The following is an 18429-nucleotide window of genomic DNA, read 5'->3' on the forward strand; positions in this document are numbered from 1 at the left end:
GATTAGTAATAGATCAACTCTATTCATGGACTATGTATTAAACTTTACCTATCCTTACCATTTATTTTCCTGAATTACATAAAGGAATATGCCTGTGTTTTTTTTTTTTTTTTTTTTTTTTTTTGCGGTGCTGGGGATCAAACCCAGGGCCTTGTGCTTGCAAGGTAAGCACTCTACCGACTGAGCTATCTCCCCAGCCCACCTGTGCATCTTAATAGGTAATGAGAGATACCCATTTTGGGAAATGATTGCAATCCAAAGAACCAAAATCTGAAACCCTGCTCAAACAGATCCATTGTATTATTGAATCTCTTGACTCCAGGTGGGCATTGATTCATTATGTACATCGAGCAAAGTGGGGTTGAAAAAAATCACTTGCTAGGAAAGCTGAGGAATCTCTATTGCTCTTTTCATACATCACACAACAGATTTGATTTTCCTACACATTTTCCCATCAATCTTCCATTTGTGGCCCAGGGAACAAAGATCAAAGTAGGAAACAATACAGGATGGTCTATCTACTTTGCTATAGTGGGGGTGAAAAAGAATGAAGATAGGAGTGTCTCTAGTTCCTGAATGAAATTGTAAGACGTAATTGAGGAGGAAAAAACTCAGCAATGGAGAACAGCAGAAAATGAATTATTTTAGGTAGGTCAATTAAGATTGAGTGATGTCAACATTAACTTAGACCATCTTTTGCCTGCCTGTATCTATTTTCTACCTCTCTCCACCCTTGTCTGTGCTGCAGGAGGATGACCCCTTTGGACAGTATCAACCAGACTCCTTTGCCCTTTGACTTCTCTTTGGGGTTGCTCGATGGCAAAAAGAATGAATATCCCGAGTACCTTTTAACCTATTTCTTTCAAGCTAGATATGAGTTGATAGTGTCTTTGTCCATCTACAACGTCACAGCTCCTGCAGTGATGTCTGTACTTTCTGGGTACAGTTGTAACTACAGCATTTAGCTATTGCTATAGCTTTCTCTCAGTTCTTATTATGGCTTCCTCCCCTTGTTCCTTTGGATTTAGACCCTGAGTGCTTTGCCATACATCCCTTACTGATTTCTCTTAAGCAAACTCATGCCTTTGTGAATGGTTCATTGATTTCTGCTGAACTATTCCTGTTACCTTGACTGCTGAATTTATTTTGTCCCTCTGTTTGGAGCTCATTGCACCACCTGGATCCCACATTGGTTGTTGCAATTGTGTCTTACACAAAGAAGTTCAGCTAAGGAGGGTAGTTGATGCCTCTGCTCCTCTTTCCAGCTGTGGATCAGTCAGCGGAGCTGTCTCCATCCAGGGGCAACATTCAGACACTTGCAGAACAAAAAATAAACAGAAGTACGACCAGTAGAGGAGACAAAAGGGAATAGGAGAGGGAAAGGGGTCGGGAAAGAAGTACTGGCAGTTGAAATGAAGCAAATTGTATTCTATGCATGTACAATTATGCCAAAATGCACCCCAATATTAGGTAATAATGTTACTATAATGTACTAATAAAACATGAAAAAAAGGAGGAGGAGGAGGAAAAGAAGAAGGAGAAGAAGAGGAAACAAGAAGAAAAAAAAACATTCTAAGGCTAATAATAATAATAATCTCCATGCAGGCTAGCAAATATAATGGTAATCCTGCTCAGTAAATAGAAATGCACTTTTTTAGGTGCCTTGCAGTAGGCCTTGGAATATTGACTAAATAAATATCCCAAGAAAAAGAAAGAAGATGTAGAATACTAGAAGCGATATTTTGCTAAAATTTTCACTAAGTGCCAGTAAGAAGAACAAAGGAGGAGAGATTCTGCAGGAAAGAGAGGGAGAGACTGTTAAGACCTGTTTGCCCCTTCTTTTAAATGACAAATCATTCTGTTCAGGTACTAAATTTTCTTGAAACCAAATGATACGTAGTCTAGTTTTAAGTAATTAGCTAAGCTTTTGACCACTTGTCAACTAGGTCTTCCAAACTTTTCCTTAGAAACTCAATGATATATAGCTCATTTCTAGGTAATTTGCAAAGCCTGTGGCCAAAATGTCTACTAAATCTCCCAGCCTCTTCCTCATAAAATCTTTGTTATATTTTTTTTTTCTTGAAGACATATACCATACCATCAAATGCTTTATTTCTTAATAGAAAGATTCCTATATATTATTTAGGTTAAATATTCAATTTTTTCATTATTCCTATTCCTTAAAAGTCTCTTTTCCTGCCTAAAAGTTAAATAGATGTCATTGTAACATGATTTTGAGAAAGAAAATGGTTAAGCCTGGGATATTGTAAATTCATTTCTCAGTACTTCACCCACCACTCTGATATTCAAAAACCTAAAATAAGAGCATTGCATCCTTCTCTCTTTTCCTAACCTATCCTTATTTTAAAATAATGCATTCTAAAATTCTCATTTATTTTCCAAAGTGGAATACCCCTCAATAAGTCTTAGAGTCGGATATTTTATTTTAAAATAAAATTGCTTTTCAGAATTTTGAAATATGGATCTGAAAGCTTTGATGTGAGTTCCTGTTATTTTCCACATCCTCAGATGCAATCTTGCCTTTTATGAAAATTTACAAAAACTGTTTTCTCTAAGAAACAGCATGTTTTCTTCCCAATGCCTTGTCACAAATTTAAGTCACTCAAGATTCAAAACCGATTTTCACTAGCATGATCAGAAGAAGTGATAACAAAATTGATCATCTCTTCCATCTTTATGATTTATTGAACATACTGCTTATATTTTCTTATCATTCTCATTTTATAAAAAATAGGGTTTCTAAGAAGTGGGCAGAAATCTAAAGGGCTATGCATGTTTCATTTCCCCTTCTGGAAATATTTGCATAAAATTTGCTAAAAACAGAATATAAAGCACATCATCACAAAAATAATAATCTTTGTAAATATTCCCCTCCTGAATCTCTATCATTCTACCCTGTCAGTTTTCTTTTTTTTCCCCCCATCTTTCAGAATATATTTAATTAACAACCATATGTATGGGTTGGATTCCACATCTGAACTTAGTTTCCTTCCTGCCTTCATCTCTTAAGGTCTATGCACCTGTATGAATGTCTCTGTAACATTGTGAATCAGATTCCTAATCATGAAACTTAGCAAAACTTAGTTTACATTGTATAGCAGAACTTCACCAGAGCGCAGAGAGCATGGTAGATGTGTAATTTTAAAAATATTTTTACTCTTTAGATTTGAAATAAGAGAATCTATTAGTAGACAAGTTTCAAAATAAAGAATATCCTAGGGATATTTACAGATTCAAATTATAATTTCAACATACTCAGACAAGTTAGAGGTTATTCTAGCAAGTGGATACTTAACTGAACTAAACCTCAAAAACTTTGCAACTTTGCCCATCAATAAGGTAGCCTCCCTAGGAAATTTTATTTTTAACTATTATCTCTTTGAAGCGGCCTACTTGATTTTTCTAAAGTTGTAGATACATCATAAAATTGAGCTGTTTGCGATATATATCCCCAGTGAAAAGTCAATTACTAATGTTGTAGCTCTTGAAGAATGTGTTTGATGTTAAAAAAAAGAAAAAAAAAAAAACTTTCAAGGAAAAGAGAAAACAGGCAAACAAATTTAAATTTTCCAGTTAAGTTAGGATGGGTATTCTCATAATTTAAAAAAAAAAAATCCTCAGGTTTTTCCTAAGCAATAGATCTGTTATTTTATTCGAAATAATTTAAGTATGTTTGTTAACAGCAATGCCTGAACATTAACAGAAATCTTGTAGTTTTCTAAGTATAGCATTTAAATAGAGGTGATAGTAACATTTTATATAATCAGATTATATCAGATTTTCCAGTCTTTTTGAAGAAGAGGACCAAAAAATTAAGAGAATATTTAATGTTGTTCCCATGGTTAAAATAAATGAGGAATGTTAAAATGGGATTCTTTTTTTCCAAATCTTCTTAAGATTGTCTTCAATTTTTAAATCTTCAAAACCCAAGAGTAGGAGCCAAAACAAACAATGACAACAAAATAAATGACATATAAGGTACTGACCTGGCCATACAGTCAAGCTCTCCATACACTGAAAGAACTAGTATCTCTACTCAAAACATTATAAATCTCCACTACTCTCCATTAAGTATTGTGGTGACCAGAATTACCAGGTTTCATTTGCCATCGGAGATGACCTGTTGAATGTGTAAAAACACCCTAAGTCATATGGTTTTGAGGGTCTGCTTGCCTCTATCAAAAAGTTCAGTCTCCAATAATATCCAGGAAGGGTCTAAAGCAGAAGAACAAAAACCTTTGTCAGTGCTTACAATGGAAGGAATTTAATCAAGAGAATTTATTACACCATTGATAGTGAATCTGAGAAGCAAAATGCAAAGGGCAAAGCAATCAGAGATGAGTCACATCAGGAAGAAACTATCACCCATAGCCTGGGTCAAAATAGAAAGTGGCATAAAAGAAACCCCTGTCCAGTAGCAGACAGATCCAAGAGGAAATGTGACCAGGTTCACAAATATTATTAATCTAGAGAAAATCGAAGGAGAACCTTCTCTGTGTTCTTCCTCCTGCCCTCCAAACATTCACTTTCCCTCTGATTGACCAAACCCTGCTGGAATCCAGATGGTATGAGAACCAAGAGATACAAGCTTGGTGGAGTTGTCGGGCTTGGTAAGATCAGGAGGCAGAGATACACATGAGAATTAGCAGTCCTATGATAGGTAAGCATGAGGCTCACTGGTACTTAGGTCTCCAATAGCACTGGGGTTCTAAGCAAGCACACTTCCATTCAATACTATATCATTTTTGTTGGGTGATACGACATTTTAGGTTAAATGTAAAGAGAGGAATTTAGCCTTTCTTTGCTTATTAGTCAAAATCTCAATCTTTGTGTTTGGAGTCATCCCAGACAAACTCTCTTTTTTTAAAATTTATTTTGATTCATTATACACAATGGGGTACAACTGTTGTTTCTCTGGTTGTACACAAAGTAGAGTCACACCATCTGTGTGATCATACATGTACATAGGATAATGATGTTTGTCTCATTCTGTAATTTTTTCTTCCCCCCACTCCCTCCCCGCCCCTCTTTTTTCTCTATACAATCCATCCTTCCTCCTTTCTTGCCTCCCTCCCATCCCCTGATATATATCATCATCTGCTTATCAGAGAGATCATTCGGTCTTTGGTTTTTTGCAAACTCTCTTTCCTAGTGAAAGGAGTGGCCTTGCTATTCAAAACTAGTAGCTAATCGGAAATGGGAAAAGATAACAAATATATTGATATCTGCTCCTGTCTTCTGTGAAGACTTCTAGGACTGCCTAGTAGTACTCCCTGAGCACCTGAACTCCCTGAACTACTGCCGGTTTTAGACTTTCAGCCAGCTTCTTCCTTAATCAGACTTGCACACAGTCTTTATTGCTTTTTTTTTTTTTTTTTTTTTTTTTCTGCTAAGTTCCTGAGGTTGGCTTTGAACTTGAGATCTTCATGCCTCAGCCTGGGACTACAGGTGTGCGCCGCCATTCCCAGGTCTTTATTGTCTTTTACTCCAGTCTTATGGGCTTAGTGTTCTTCAATTTCTCATCATCCTCATGTCTCAGAATATCTGAACTCCAATTATGGATAGAAGTCAAATTATTTCCCACCTAACACACGTATCACCAACAACTTAAGAAAGGATGTCTCTATATATTCTAATGACAATTATAAAGTTCTCCCAACATTATAGGACATTTAGGAAACAGGTCCTCATATAACAGAGAGGGGTGGTCTTGCTTACTTCACTCTCCAATCTGACTCCCAGTAACAGCCTTTTTAAAATAATCAGGTGTGGAGGTTTAGTAGCAGCAACTTCTTGGGCAAGAATCAAGCCTACTAGGTCATTAGGCACCCGCTTTCTTCAGCAGAACCCGGGTAAAAATCCCCACACATGGCTATGCAGTTTTCACACTATACAACTCCAAGGTGCTACTTGCAGGTGTCAGTAGTGCCCCAGGAGTTGTACCTCAGGGTGATCCTGCCTATGTAAGAACAGGTGTTAAATACATACTTGTTAAATGGCAAATGCATCAGTGAGGTTACCAAAACCTTATACAGCATTATGAATATCATTATGTGGAAATAGGGTTTATGGAGAAATGGATATTGGTAAATTATCCTAAGAATTTTGCTGGTTAAAAAATTGCTTTTTCCTTGAATAATAATAGGATATGAAATTGCCAGAGGAATGCTATTAATGAATTAGGGTCTACATATTCTACTCAATTAAATTATATAAAATGCATGTTGAACATAATGAAGTATCATCTAATTAGGAGGTTCAAAAAGGTCTTTGAAAATCAGGGATATCATGGAACCTTTTGCCTTAGGACACTGTCATCGCAAGTGTCCTTTCTGCCCAAAATGATCATTAGTTTTTGCCCTAAATTACAGGGATGTGGGTATGTTAGATATTTTCTTCCCTCACTCTTAAGTAGAAACAGGATTTCTTTTCCTTTGCTTTATTCTCTGCTGGTACAATATGAATGGCCCCGAATCCTGTCCAGCCCTGTTACATGCATCAGGTCTTGTCTCGCTTAACTTGCAAGATTTTATTTAATTTCTTACACAGAACTCTCATGCTTTGAGATTCTGATCCCAGCTAAATCTATTTTTGTCTTCTTTTATCATCCCAACCACTGAAACTGGGAGCAAGCAAACAATCTATGTGGACTTGCAATTGGAGGGAGATGGGGGTTTTGGTGCTGCCCCAGAGAGGTCAGTTCTTCAGGAGCCAAGAGCCGTCATACATGGATCACATGCTGTGTATGTTTAACTAAGACATACATAACTTACAAAGGTAGAGTTTCTGAGATCTATTCCTTATCCTTGAAAGAAAGGAAACCACACTGTTTCGAAGAGCTGAGGAGATATAACTGTTCATATTCACACTCTCTAATCTTCTTTCAATATAATTGTCATTATTGTAATGGCTGCCAAAGAGCCTGGATAAATATGAACCTTGATCACCAATCTCTGAATTAGTGCTGCATGGGATTTCTAATAATAATAATAATAATAATAATAATAATAAAATAGTAAACAAGGTAATAAAAAATGATAATCCTAACATGAAGAAAGGCATATCAGGTCTGTGACCAGGATACCCTCCTTCCCAAGGACAGACTTGGATGAATATTTCTAGTTGTTCTCTTCTTTATATAAAAAGACCTATTCCAGATCACTGATTGTACTTTTAATGCTCTAGTTTCATAAGCTTTTAATCAGGTTATGATTCTATCATATGAGTCCAGGACTCATTTCAATGCTTTAAAATGTTTGTTCATATTGTTTGAATTCTGAATTATGAGTTTATTTTTAATTTATCACTTTAAGACTATTTTTGTTTCCTTATTTTAAAGTTCTTCAGGGTGCTACATTGTAGCTCCAAGTAATGTGTTGGTTTTTGCTTGGGAACTAAAAGAAACAGGAGATTTATTAATAAACTCACCATTTTATAAACAATAAATTAAATTTGAATTCATATAGCTAAACTACAGAGAACACATATTTACATGTACATCTAGTTACACAAAGAAATTTCTGAGTGAAATTTAATTATTTTTATTATTGCATTGTAATTCTATTGATATCTAAATATATATAGTTGTTTTTATTCACACGAGGACAGTTCTATTTTCTGTCGGTCCCTCTGAGGATTTGGACATCTTTTATCTTAATCATAGTTCCCTGGTACACAGAGAAGTTTCATTTCTTTCAAGAAACAGTCTCCTGGACTGTGAAGTTCAGAGTTTCTAGCTCCATCTCAAATGTTCCTTGACAGTGTCTTTTCAGCAAAACCCTGTTTTCTACTCCTCATCCTTCCCCATGTCTCCCACGCTTTTACACAGACCCTCTGTCTCCTACATAACAAGAGATTCCCTCCTTCATTCTTTCTTTGAAGCAATCATGGTATGATAATATAAACATTTACCAATTAATTATCTGTGGGTTCAGCATTGTGGATTATGATTGATTCCTTCTTTCCGTGTTTTTTCCTGCATTTTTATGTTATGTACATGAACAGAGACTTATTTCTATATCACAAGAAACAAAGTGTCCCTCTGTTTTCTTTTTTTAATTTGAAGCATATTAATATATAATTTTGCATGAATGTGTATTTGTGTGTGTGTGTGTGTGTGTGTGTGTAGAGAGAGAGAGAGAGAGATTAAGATTTTCTCTTCCCTCTTGTTCAGATCAATTTAAACTCTAAAGTCAATAACTTCCATGAACAAGTGGACAAAGAATCTAAGAAAAAAGAGAGTGACAGGTCTTGTCCTTATAGGATATTGGGGGCAAAAGGTTTTTAAAAGCTAAGAGGTCTTACACAGCAGTGTCTTCTCTCCTCTTAGGTTGTAAGTCCTTTCTTCCTTATGAACGTTCAGGGCATTTTCCCACACATAAAAAGAATGCAGATAGTTTACATTAATAATATGACCTATTTCTAGTATCATTAGCAATTCACCATAGGACCGAGTATCTTTTCAGTATAGGCTTTTAAAGGGTTTGCTGCATACTTAAGCATGATCATATTATGTCTTGGGGTTATGTTGTGTTATTTTTTGTTTCTCAAAAAATTACATGCTTAAACTTATAGTAGAAATCATTTGAAGACTAATATTCCCTGCATACAATGTGGCATAGACATGTCTATCTTCAATATGCATGTGCATAAATGTGCACATTATCTAATTTCTCTGAGTATAAATGCAGTTATATTCAATTTCTTCACATAAGAAACATTGGTAATCTTAAGTATATAGTTATTATATTTACAAACACATCAACATCACACAGTATTTAAAATAGTGCTGAAAGAATACCCTAAATTGACTTGAACCTGATTTAGAAAATCAAAGTGTTCTGTGAGTATATCCACTGGGTGATTCTTCTTCACATAACTGTAGTTCTTCAGTGAAATAATTTTTGTTATTCCATTCAGAATCAAGAAAGTGAAAAAAGATACAATAATATAGCTTTTTATTCTTACTACAATGGTTTTCATTTTCTTAGACCTAAAGTTCTCACGTTCATTTTGGTCAACTATTTAGCTATGAAACTCATTTGATCAACAATGTTGATGAAGTGGAATTTGAAGGAAAATACAAGATGTGCTATATTGCTACATGGTTGGGCAACGTATTGAAAAGACAGTAGAAAATCTGACCATGTTTGATCACATGAATTAAATAAAAGGAAGGTACCAGAGTAAAGTTATCAAGAGTGGGGCCTGTGGCTTAAAACTCCATAGGTTGAAATTCTTGTTCTACTCATTACTAGCTATATAATCCAGGTTATAGTCTTTAAAATAGGTGTCAACTTTACTTTCTATTAAATGAAAAAAAATTTAATGTTATATGAATAATGTAAGGATTAAGTTGTGTAATCATTTAGAATGCAGGACATGGGACCTAGAATAGGAAAACACCACAAACATGTTTATTGATATTTTACATGGTGACAGCATATGATTCTTTATCCAGCAGCTATTATGACATTGTATAGGGGGAAGATACTGTTAAGAAGTGTTTGTACCAGGTGTGGTATTACAGGTATACACATACACCTGTAATACCAGTAACTCAGGAGGCTGAAGCAGAAGAATCTCAAATTCAAAACCAGTCTCAGCTACTTAATGAGTCCCTAAGCAACTAAGTGAAATCCTGTCTCAAAAATATAAAATATAAAATGATAAAAAAAGATTGGGTGTGTGACTCAGTGGTTAAATGCCCCTGGGTTTCATCCTTGGTAGCACCAAGGGGAAAAAAAAAAAGATAAAAGTATTTGTGTTTATATATCAAAATGATTTCCAATCAGGGTCATATAATATATTAAGAATAGATTTGTTGATATTTTTCTTAAAAATTTGATCTGCAAACTTTGAATCTGAACAGATCACAAAATATGTATTTTAAAAATTATAAGGATTTTAAGAAATGGAGTAGAAAAGGTTTTAGATTGAACTACTGCTTTGGCCCATAAATAGAGGAAGATGCCTTGCCTCAATGATGGTGCCTTCATAGTCTGTCACTGTTTTTCCTGAATATTAAACATTCCATTACGATATGCATTTTACTTTAAGTTTAAATTTTTCTGTTTCTAAGCATATGCCTCTCAATGTTATTTTTATTTGGCAGTATATGGCACTAAAATTTCACTAGAATTCATGAGACTGAATGCATTATTCCTGAAGCATTATTCCTGTTAACATTTATTGAGACACTATCTAGTGCACAACTCTGAACTCAGTACTTATTTTGTTTTCTAAATGTCCTTTATGAAAATTCACTACCACACTACTGTCATGTTGCCCTGGTGGGGTGCTTGTGTCGCCATTGTACTGGTTTATTTCTTCTTTTTCTGACCCCTCCCACTCAACTGATCCAGACACTGAAATTCCTACCCAGGTGATGAGATGTTCATCTGAAGTGAAGTTTGATGTTCACCCATCACTTCCCTGAAGGCACTGACAGCCCCAGACTTTCATCTGCCAGTTCCTCCTTCCTCCTAGCAGACACAAGCAGATTAACATAGCCCCAAGAGACGATGTCTTTAGTTGCTGAAGCCACTCGATACTTATTACCTGACAGTGTTCTCTGGTGAGATTTATTTATTTATTTTCAAATGCTACCTGCTAGGATATCTTCATGAGATACATGTGTCATTTTTGAGGGGTGCCCCAGGGGAACAACAGCTCCAGGCTTCATAAGTTGCCTGGAGCTGTCAAGACTTACCTCGTGTAATTTAGTGGTGGCCCTTCTCCCTCCTTAGAGTTCAAGTTGAGACCTGGTTTACTCTGTAAAATGTAATGTAAACTATAAGGACTGATGCGGCAATAGTTGGGGACAGTCTTTCGGGAGTTCTAAGGATGTGAAATTGTGGTCCTGAATGATATAAGGTGTCTGTCTACACAGACTTAAGTTTCAGAATAACTGTCCTTCTTCATTTCTTTGTGACATGAGTCCTGGCCTCAGCAGTAGAGCGTGTCACTCTAGAAACTTCTGCCACTTTGTTGTGGTGATTGGGAATTGATGCTTGACACTGATGAGGTCTAATTTCCCAGTGGACTTTAGGAAGGGTCTGACAGTGGTGTGGATCACTGTTCTTGCATACAGGAGTTATTTATATCATCCTTTTCCTTCCTCCAGGAGGACACACTAGGCAGCAGTTGCTGTTTATGTGTGTGCACACGTGCCTGAAAATTTTGACATGTGTTTTTAGAAATGCCTGGGATTTCATACCAGAAACACATAACTGTGTTAGAATCTGGGAGCAACAAGGCAGGGTGGGCCAACAAGACTGGACTGAGGAGGGAAAATGATTTGGCAGGGAAAATCTGATCTGCATGTATAGGGCACCTTCATTGACAAAGCATTCTCACTTGATTTATCAAAAATCCCTATGAGAGATAAGGATGTAGGACATTGTTATCAATTCAATATTTCAAATGAAGAAAGTGAGGATTAGAGAGATATCATAGAGATCTGATTCTGGCATTCATGGACCAAATTGCACCACCCTCAAAGATTTCATAGTTCAGTGAAATGATTAAACATATATTGAAGGGGGAAGAAAAAGCATTCTGGGTGCAATGGTAGAACTTTGCAGAAAATTTACTGGAGAAGTAGAAAAGAGATGATAAATCAGTCGGGAGTAGAGGAGGTGGTGATCAAAGAAAATTCAAATAACCAAACACCCATTTGGAAGTTTCTTTGATCTAAAAGAGAACTGTTGGCATTAGACAAGCTTCATAAAACTATAAGCCAACATAAAAAATTGCTTTGGTTAAAGACCAATGGAGAAGCTGTATTTAACATTATTGTAATAAACTTTGTGAGAGATTTCCTATAGTGATTGAATGTAATTGTTGCAATGGATTGTGCAGCATTATGATGGATTCTAACAAAAATGAGAATTTGCACATCCATTATGACTTTCAAGTATGATGAATTTTTAAACTACATAGAAATGGGGCAGTCAATTGAAAGAAGATTGCCAGGCAACATTATAGATGTTCATGGCTTAGGAATTTGATATAAGCAGCAAAGAAGCAGGTTCCAGCAGGGCAGAGAGTAGACTGAACTGGTGAATGCTGTCCTTATTTCCATGTTTGAAGCATGTGACCACCCAAAGACAAGCACTGATGCATTTTAATGTTTAAAAATCAATATTTTAATGAACTTTAGGCCTGATTCATCTGTAGAAGATAGGTAAGAAAATGACCAAGTATAACATGACTGACACTGTGATCTTCAAGAGTCAGTTCTATGTCAGATCATCTGAAGATATCTAAGGGTGAGGAAGAATTCTGCTCCTGATGCATAACATGTGATTGCCTCCAATTGCTCAATAGGGCTTCTACTAATTTTTGAAATGTCTATTTTTATCAAGTGCACTACCTCAGAAGCTGGAGCAACAACCAAACTTAAACTGAGGGTATGAATGGATACCAGGGCAATAGGGCTTCAGAAATAATAGTGGAGTACCAAAGAAGCAAAGGAAGAGACTGTGATTTTTTTTTTTAATGTGGTATAAGTATCATTATGATCACTGAAATTTAGACTAGTATCTTTGAAGTATGGATCTCACTTAAGGGTTCTTCAAAACATTTGAAAATCAATCATAAACCAGGTATTTATTACTCAACTAAATAAATATATCTGTGGCTTCCACATCCATAAATTCAACCAATCACAGACTTAAAATATTCTAAGGGGAAAGAAGTTATTGTTACTGAATGTGAACAAATGTTTTCTTCTCATTATTCTGTAAATGATACAGAATACCAGCTATTTTCATGGACTTTGCATTGCTTTGGGTTCTATAAATCACCTACTGATAATGTAAGGTATTTTGGAAGGATGTGCACAGGAGAAAATACCCTACCACTTGGTGGACAGAACCTACATACCCAATGCCTTCAGCATCCTCTGTAATCCTGAAAGCAAACTCCCACAGATTCCCAAGGATGAATGTGCCTAACTCTTTTAGCTACAATGGAGTTTCTTCAAATCAATTTCATTGTCCTCCACTCTGAAGAGCAAACTGGGAAATCTCTCTGAACTTTTTACTCCTTTCACATCCACCTGTGTCCCTGCCTTCCAGTATCATATGCTCAAAGCCATTCAGTCTTTTGGTTTCCCCCACTTTTTATGACAATTGCAGGTCAGCTTTACCTCCCGATATTTCCTTCATCTGAACCCCTCTCTCCCATTCCAACAGTGACCTCCTTCTTCCGTATCCCCAGCACGTTTCACTATTGAGACTTTAGTAATCTCACTGAACTTTATGCTTCAGTGCCTCTTCTGTCATCCCCTTTCACATGAACCAATATACTTTAACCTGTCTGACTTGGAAATTCTGATTGCTTCACTGCTGTGCCTTAAGAAACAAACAAAACTAAAACAAAACAAACAAACCAACAAAAAAAATCTAATATTTTCTACTGAGGGCTGAACAGAATTTAAATCTCTTCTGCTGGAGTTTAGAAACCACCAAACACCCACCCAAAAAGTTCTTCTAGTTTCATTTTTCACTATAGCCTTTCATGTGCCTTAAGGGATAACCACTTTGCCCTTATTATTATTCTGCTTCCTTATACTAGAATGTCCTCAACTCAAACCTTCACATGGACAAATATAATTAATATATTAATATATGAATTAGTGCTAAATTACAGGTTACCTACTAATAATGGCACTAGGAAGTGGAAGTATTATTTGTATATGGGATGTGTTTAAATACTTGAGAGGTCAAGTCCTGCCCCACTACTTCCTAACTCTGTGACCTTGAACAAGTTACCTGATCTTTCTGTGCTATTTATATTGTTAATCTATAAAATGGAAATAAGGAATGTAGCTTTCCCAAAGGAATAGGATTGCTGTGAATACTAATCTAGTTGATACATATACATCACTAAGACCAATGCACATATTAAGTATTGAGCAAGCACTATGTATAATTATTATTATTGTAAAATTGAAGCACTGCCCAAACTTTAGTTAGGGTACTTCATGAACAATTACTTTTTCTTTTTCTCAAACTCCAGACTCTCTTGCACAGATACAAGTGAAGATATGAAGGTAGAAATAAAAGGACATACAACACAACCATTGCTAGTCTCATGATCTGTAACTATATTTTTTGAAACAACCGTCTTGTGAACTCTACTTCTCCCAGTCTTTATTCAGAATATAGAATGCTAGTGAATGATAAGATTTGACTTATATTTGTTGGTTCTTCATTCATTCAATTATTCCCTAAACACGCAATGCATATTATGTTAGTTTCCTGTTGCTGTAACAGATTGCCTCAACTCGGTTGCTTGTAATACAAATTTATTATATTTCAGTTCTGGAGGTCAGAAGTCTGAATAGGTCTCACAGGGCTAAAAGTAAGGTTATCAGTAGGACTCCATTGTGTTCTGGAGTGTCTAGGAGGCATCCCTTTCATCTCTTCCAGGTTCTGGTGGCTGCTATCTTTCCTGTTCATAGAATGACAAAGCCAGAAGTGACTAGTTGAGTCTTCCTCTTATCACGCTGCTATGACACTGACTCCTCCTCCCCCTTTTCTATATTTAAAGGAACCATTGTAATTACATTGGACCATCCAAATAATACATGATAATATGCTTTATAATAAGGTCAGCTTATTAGCAACCTTAATTTCATCTGAAACCTTAATTCCTTTGAGTGTCATTATTCTTTCTTTCCTACATAATTACCAGACATTCTTCTTTTTTAATGAGTGAAAAACTAGAAGAGAAAGAAAAGAGAAAGATGCAATTATGTTCTAAACTAGGGGAGGAAAAAACCCTAAATAGTCAGGGTATTATTTGCATGTTATTTTCCTTATCTTAATGGTTAGTCTTAAGTTTCTTTCTTCTGTTGAATAACTTTGTACACCTCTACACTACTTAAGATCATGAACACTCAGAAAATAAAAGTTACTGTACAGAGCAGTCAATGAATGCTCAGCCTGTACTAGATCTTAGCATAGAAAAAAAAAAGAGAGAATATATTACAATATGAGAAAGGAAAGGACATAATTAGAGAAATATATAAGGACTAAATGTTAAAGAATCAGTATTGATGTTAGTCAAAATCTACAATGTAATATATACGTTCAGAAAACATTACTTTTAGCTCTTAGTTTTCTCCCTCAGCAGAGAGGTTATATGATGACAATAGGAACTCATAGCAGATTTTGTGTCCACATTTTAGACATCTGTCTTCCATTCTTTTTCTGCACAGACATGACTGAATGCTTCAGTTTCCATAGCACACCTTATTAAACATTTCTTTGGAAAAAACTCCATATATTCAGAAACCTTCAGACACATCTGCTGCCTATGAAATGAGGATGTGAGTATTTGTATGTCTTCTCTTTGAAACATGAGGATGGATGGCAAAAATCACTTGTAAAATACTTTAGATGTCTTGGAAAAGGAGCCCATCGGAATGGAAATTATTATCATGGGAAGAGTCATAACAGTCTTCCAACTGTCATTGTTACAGTAGAAAATGGTGATTCATTCTACTTCTCTTCTCCTTTGTCCCAGTGGATGGAAATCAGCTTATTAGTTCCTTAGTGTAACTGACAGTTTCTCCTTTATAAAACCCATCCCCAATTCACATTTCCACTGAAATTTTAATCCAATAAATTATATTTTCTCCTCTGCATTGCCAATTCAAAGTCATTCTTTGATGACAGTGCCTACTGCCTTCTAGTTCTCCTTCAGGAAGTAGAATTACTTGAGAAAAAGACAGAAAAGCCCTCCTGTGGATCTTCAGTTCTGTACCTTTAAAAATGAGGGAGGAAGGGTCCTGATCCAAAGACCCAAGGCAATTATGGTCTCAAAGTAAAGTCATTCAAGCCAGGGCTAACAGAGATGAAGAGGGGCTTCCTATGTGGGCTACCTCCATCCATCTTTCAGTCACTAATTTTTCATTTGCATAGATTTCGAATGTCAGAGTCATCACTGTGGGAATATGGTGGTATTAAATTCCTTGTTAAAATTAGAAGTTGTCACTATGGAAAGTAGCACATACATCCTGAAGCTGTGCCTTCAGGGAGAGAAACAGTTGTCCAGATGCCCTCATTCAGGTCATGGTGAGGTTGCAAAACAGACAAAAATTCTGCATGCTTTCAGGAAATGCATTAGTTTCTGAGAGTAGACCCACAGACCTGGAAAGTCTTCAGGGTCAGGGAGTAAAGAACAGAGAAAGATGTGTGAGCTTGGTGCCCAAGAGCACAGGAGAACATAGATATTCCATGTGCAAGCTGCCAAACCACAGGCTGATGGTCAATGCAGACTTCTCATTAGTGGAAAGAGGAATGAACCTATCCACCTCAGTGCACTGATGTGAATAAGAAAAAAAAATTAATTCATCTAAACTTTTAATAATATCAACTAAAACATAAGGAATGTCCAGAAAAGATCAGTTAATATTATAATCTTTGTTGTAATCATCATTATTGTTAGTCTTAAATCGCAGAAGCAGCCAAAATTGAAAATGTCATACTGCACTGATGATTCTTTTCCTACAGTGCCCTTAATGACTGAATCACTACAGAAGACAAGGATAAAAGAAGGAAGGAGGAAATCTTCCACAATTCATGAGATTTTAATGCAATGTCACTGGCAACAGACAGAAATGATCAAGTTTATTTAGAATTGACAAGATATTTTTATTGTAAACAAATGGGATACATGTTGTTTCTCTGTACATGGAGGAAAGGCGTACCATTTGTGTAATCATAAATTTATATAGGGTAATGTTGGAAGATTGGTTTTTATCATCAATAGAACTGTGGTGACATTAGGAAGTTACTTGAACATTTAACAAATCCATGTTTTATAACCTATGAAATTCATACTTACTCCATACATCTGCTTTGTATTATTTTTGTGAAGGTAGTCTCTATTAAATATTGTTATAATTACCCAATCGTTATTACTATTAAATGTTTGGACATTTAAACTTGCTTTCCTTGGAAAAGAGAGCTCTGCTGTATCCCAATTTCCTGGTACCATGGTCTCCACGAAAAAAGGAAGAAAGAAGAAATAATGGAAGAAAATGGGGGAAGAGAAAAAAAACGTATGTGCTAACAACACGTGCAAAGATTGCATTGCATTACTTGTGAATATCTGTCACATATATAATATCTAAATACGTGATATCTTCAGAATGATATAATATATGGTGGATGCTATTTAATTTTACCTGGGAATTGAGGTGAATTGCTGAAACTCTCACAACTGGTAGGGAACAGAATGGGATCTTTGATCCTGGCCCATTTGAGATCAAATAACATGCCCTAAACATGGCACATACTTAATACGAAGTGTTCTACCATTCTCTCAATCACCATTGGTGAACCTTCCCTCTTTCCCACTGCAGGGGCCGTGGTGTCATTTATTTGAAGAGCTGCTGTAAGTGATCAACACTTGGAATAAGTTATCCTAAGCTTTATCTTCTTTATTATCTGTGGTAACTAATTAAAAAGAAAATTTCTATATTAATCACTCAAATGAAATACTACTTCCTACTATGATTTTTATTTGTGATACTTAATCTATGAAACACTTTTCTACTACACGATTTTAAAGATATTCTCCACTTGCTTATAACAATTTATGATTTTGACCTTAAAGTTTAGATATTTCTTCACCTGGATTTCTTTATGCAGAGGTAAATACAGTTTATTTTACCCACACAATAGATCAATTTTCCCAAGACCCTTTATGAAATTATCCATCCTTTACACACTGATTTGTGATAAGACCTAACATATACATTAATTTGACACTTTCCCTTTCCATACTCTGTAGATTACTCTCCTGACCCTTTTACAAATTCCCCTATAAGATGAATTCAGTTGTAGTGGTTCTTAAGTGCCTCATCATGTTATCCAGTCTCCTACCACGTCTGTTTTTGTTTCCATCTTTCTGCATTATCTTCATTGTTTTTATTCTTTTTTTGTGTGTGTGTTTTGTAAATTCTCTTTGATTTGGTTTTGCTAGACTATGATTAGGAGCTGCAGTGAATTTATATATGGATTTGGGTAGAATGAATAAAAATATATTTACATTTATTACATTCATTCTTTTGGTATAGTCTTCCTTTATATTCTTCAATAGTGTCAAATTTTAGGCCTATAATAATTATTATATATGCTCACTATAGTTTAGTTCTAGAAACTTTGTAAGTTTGCTTATTATCATGAATGATATCTTTATTGTATATGTAAGTTGGTTATTGTGTATACCCTATAGTTGTCTTGCCAAATTTTCTAATTAGTATTTTCTTTCCTTGTGAACTGTTTTTATCTTTTTATTTTTTTCAGTTTTCTAGTTTCAAGATCATTTCATTTGAAAATAATAATTTTTCTCTTCTTTTGCAGTTATTAAATTTTTAATTTGTTTTGC

This window comes from Sciurus vulgaris (assembly GCF_902686455.1).
Source record: "Sciurus vulgaris genome assembly, chromosome: 13".
Classification (NCBI taxonomy): domain Eukaryota; kingdom Metazoa; phylum Chordata; class Mammalia; order Rodentia; family Sciuridae; genus Sciurus; species Sciurus vulgaris.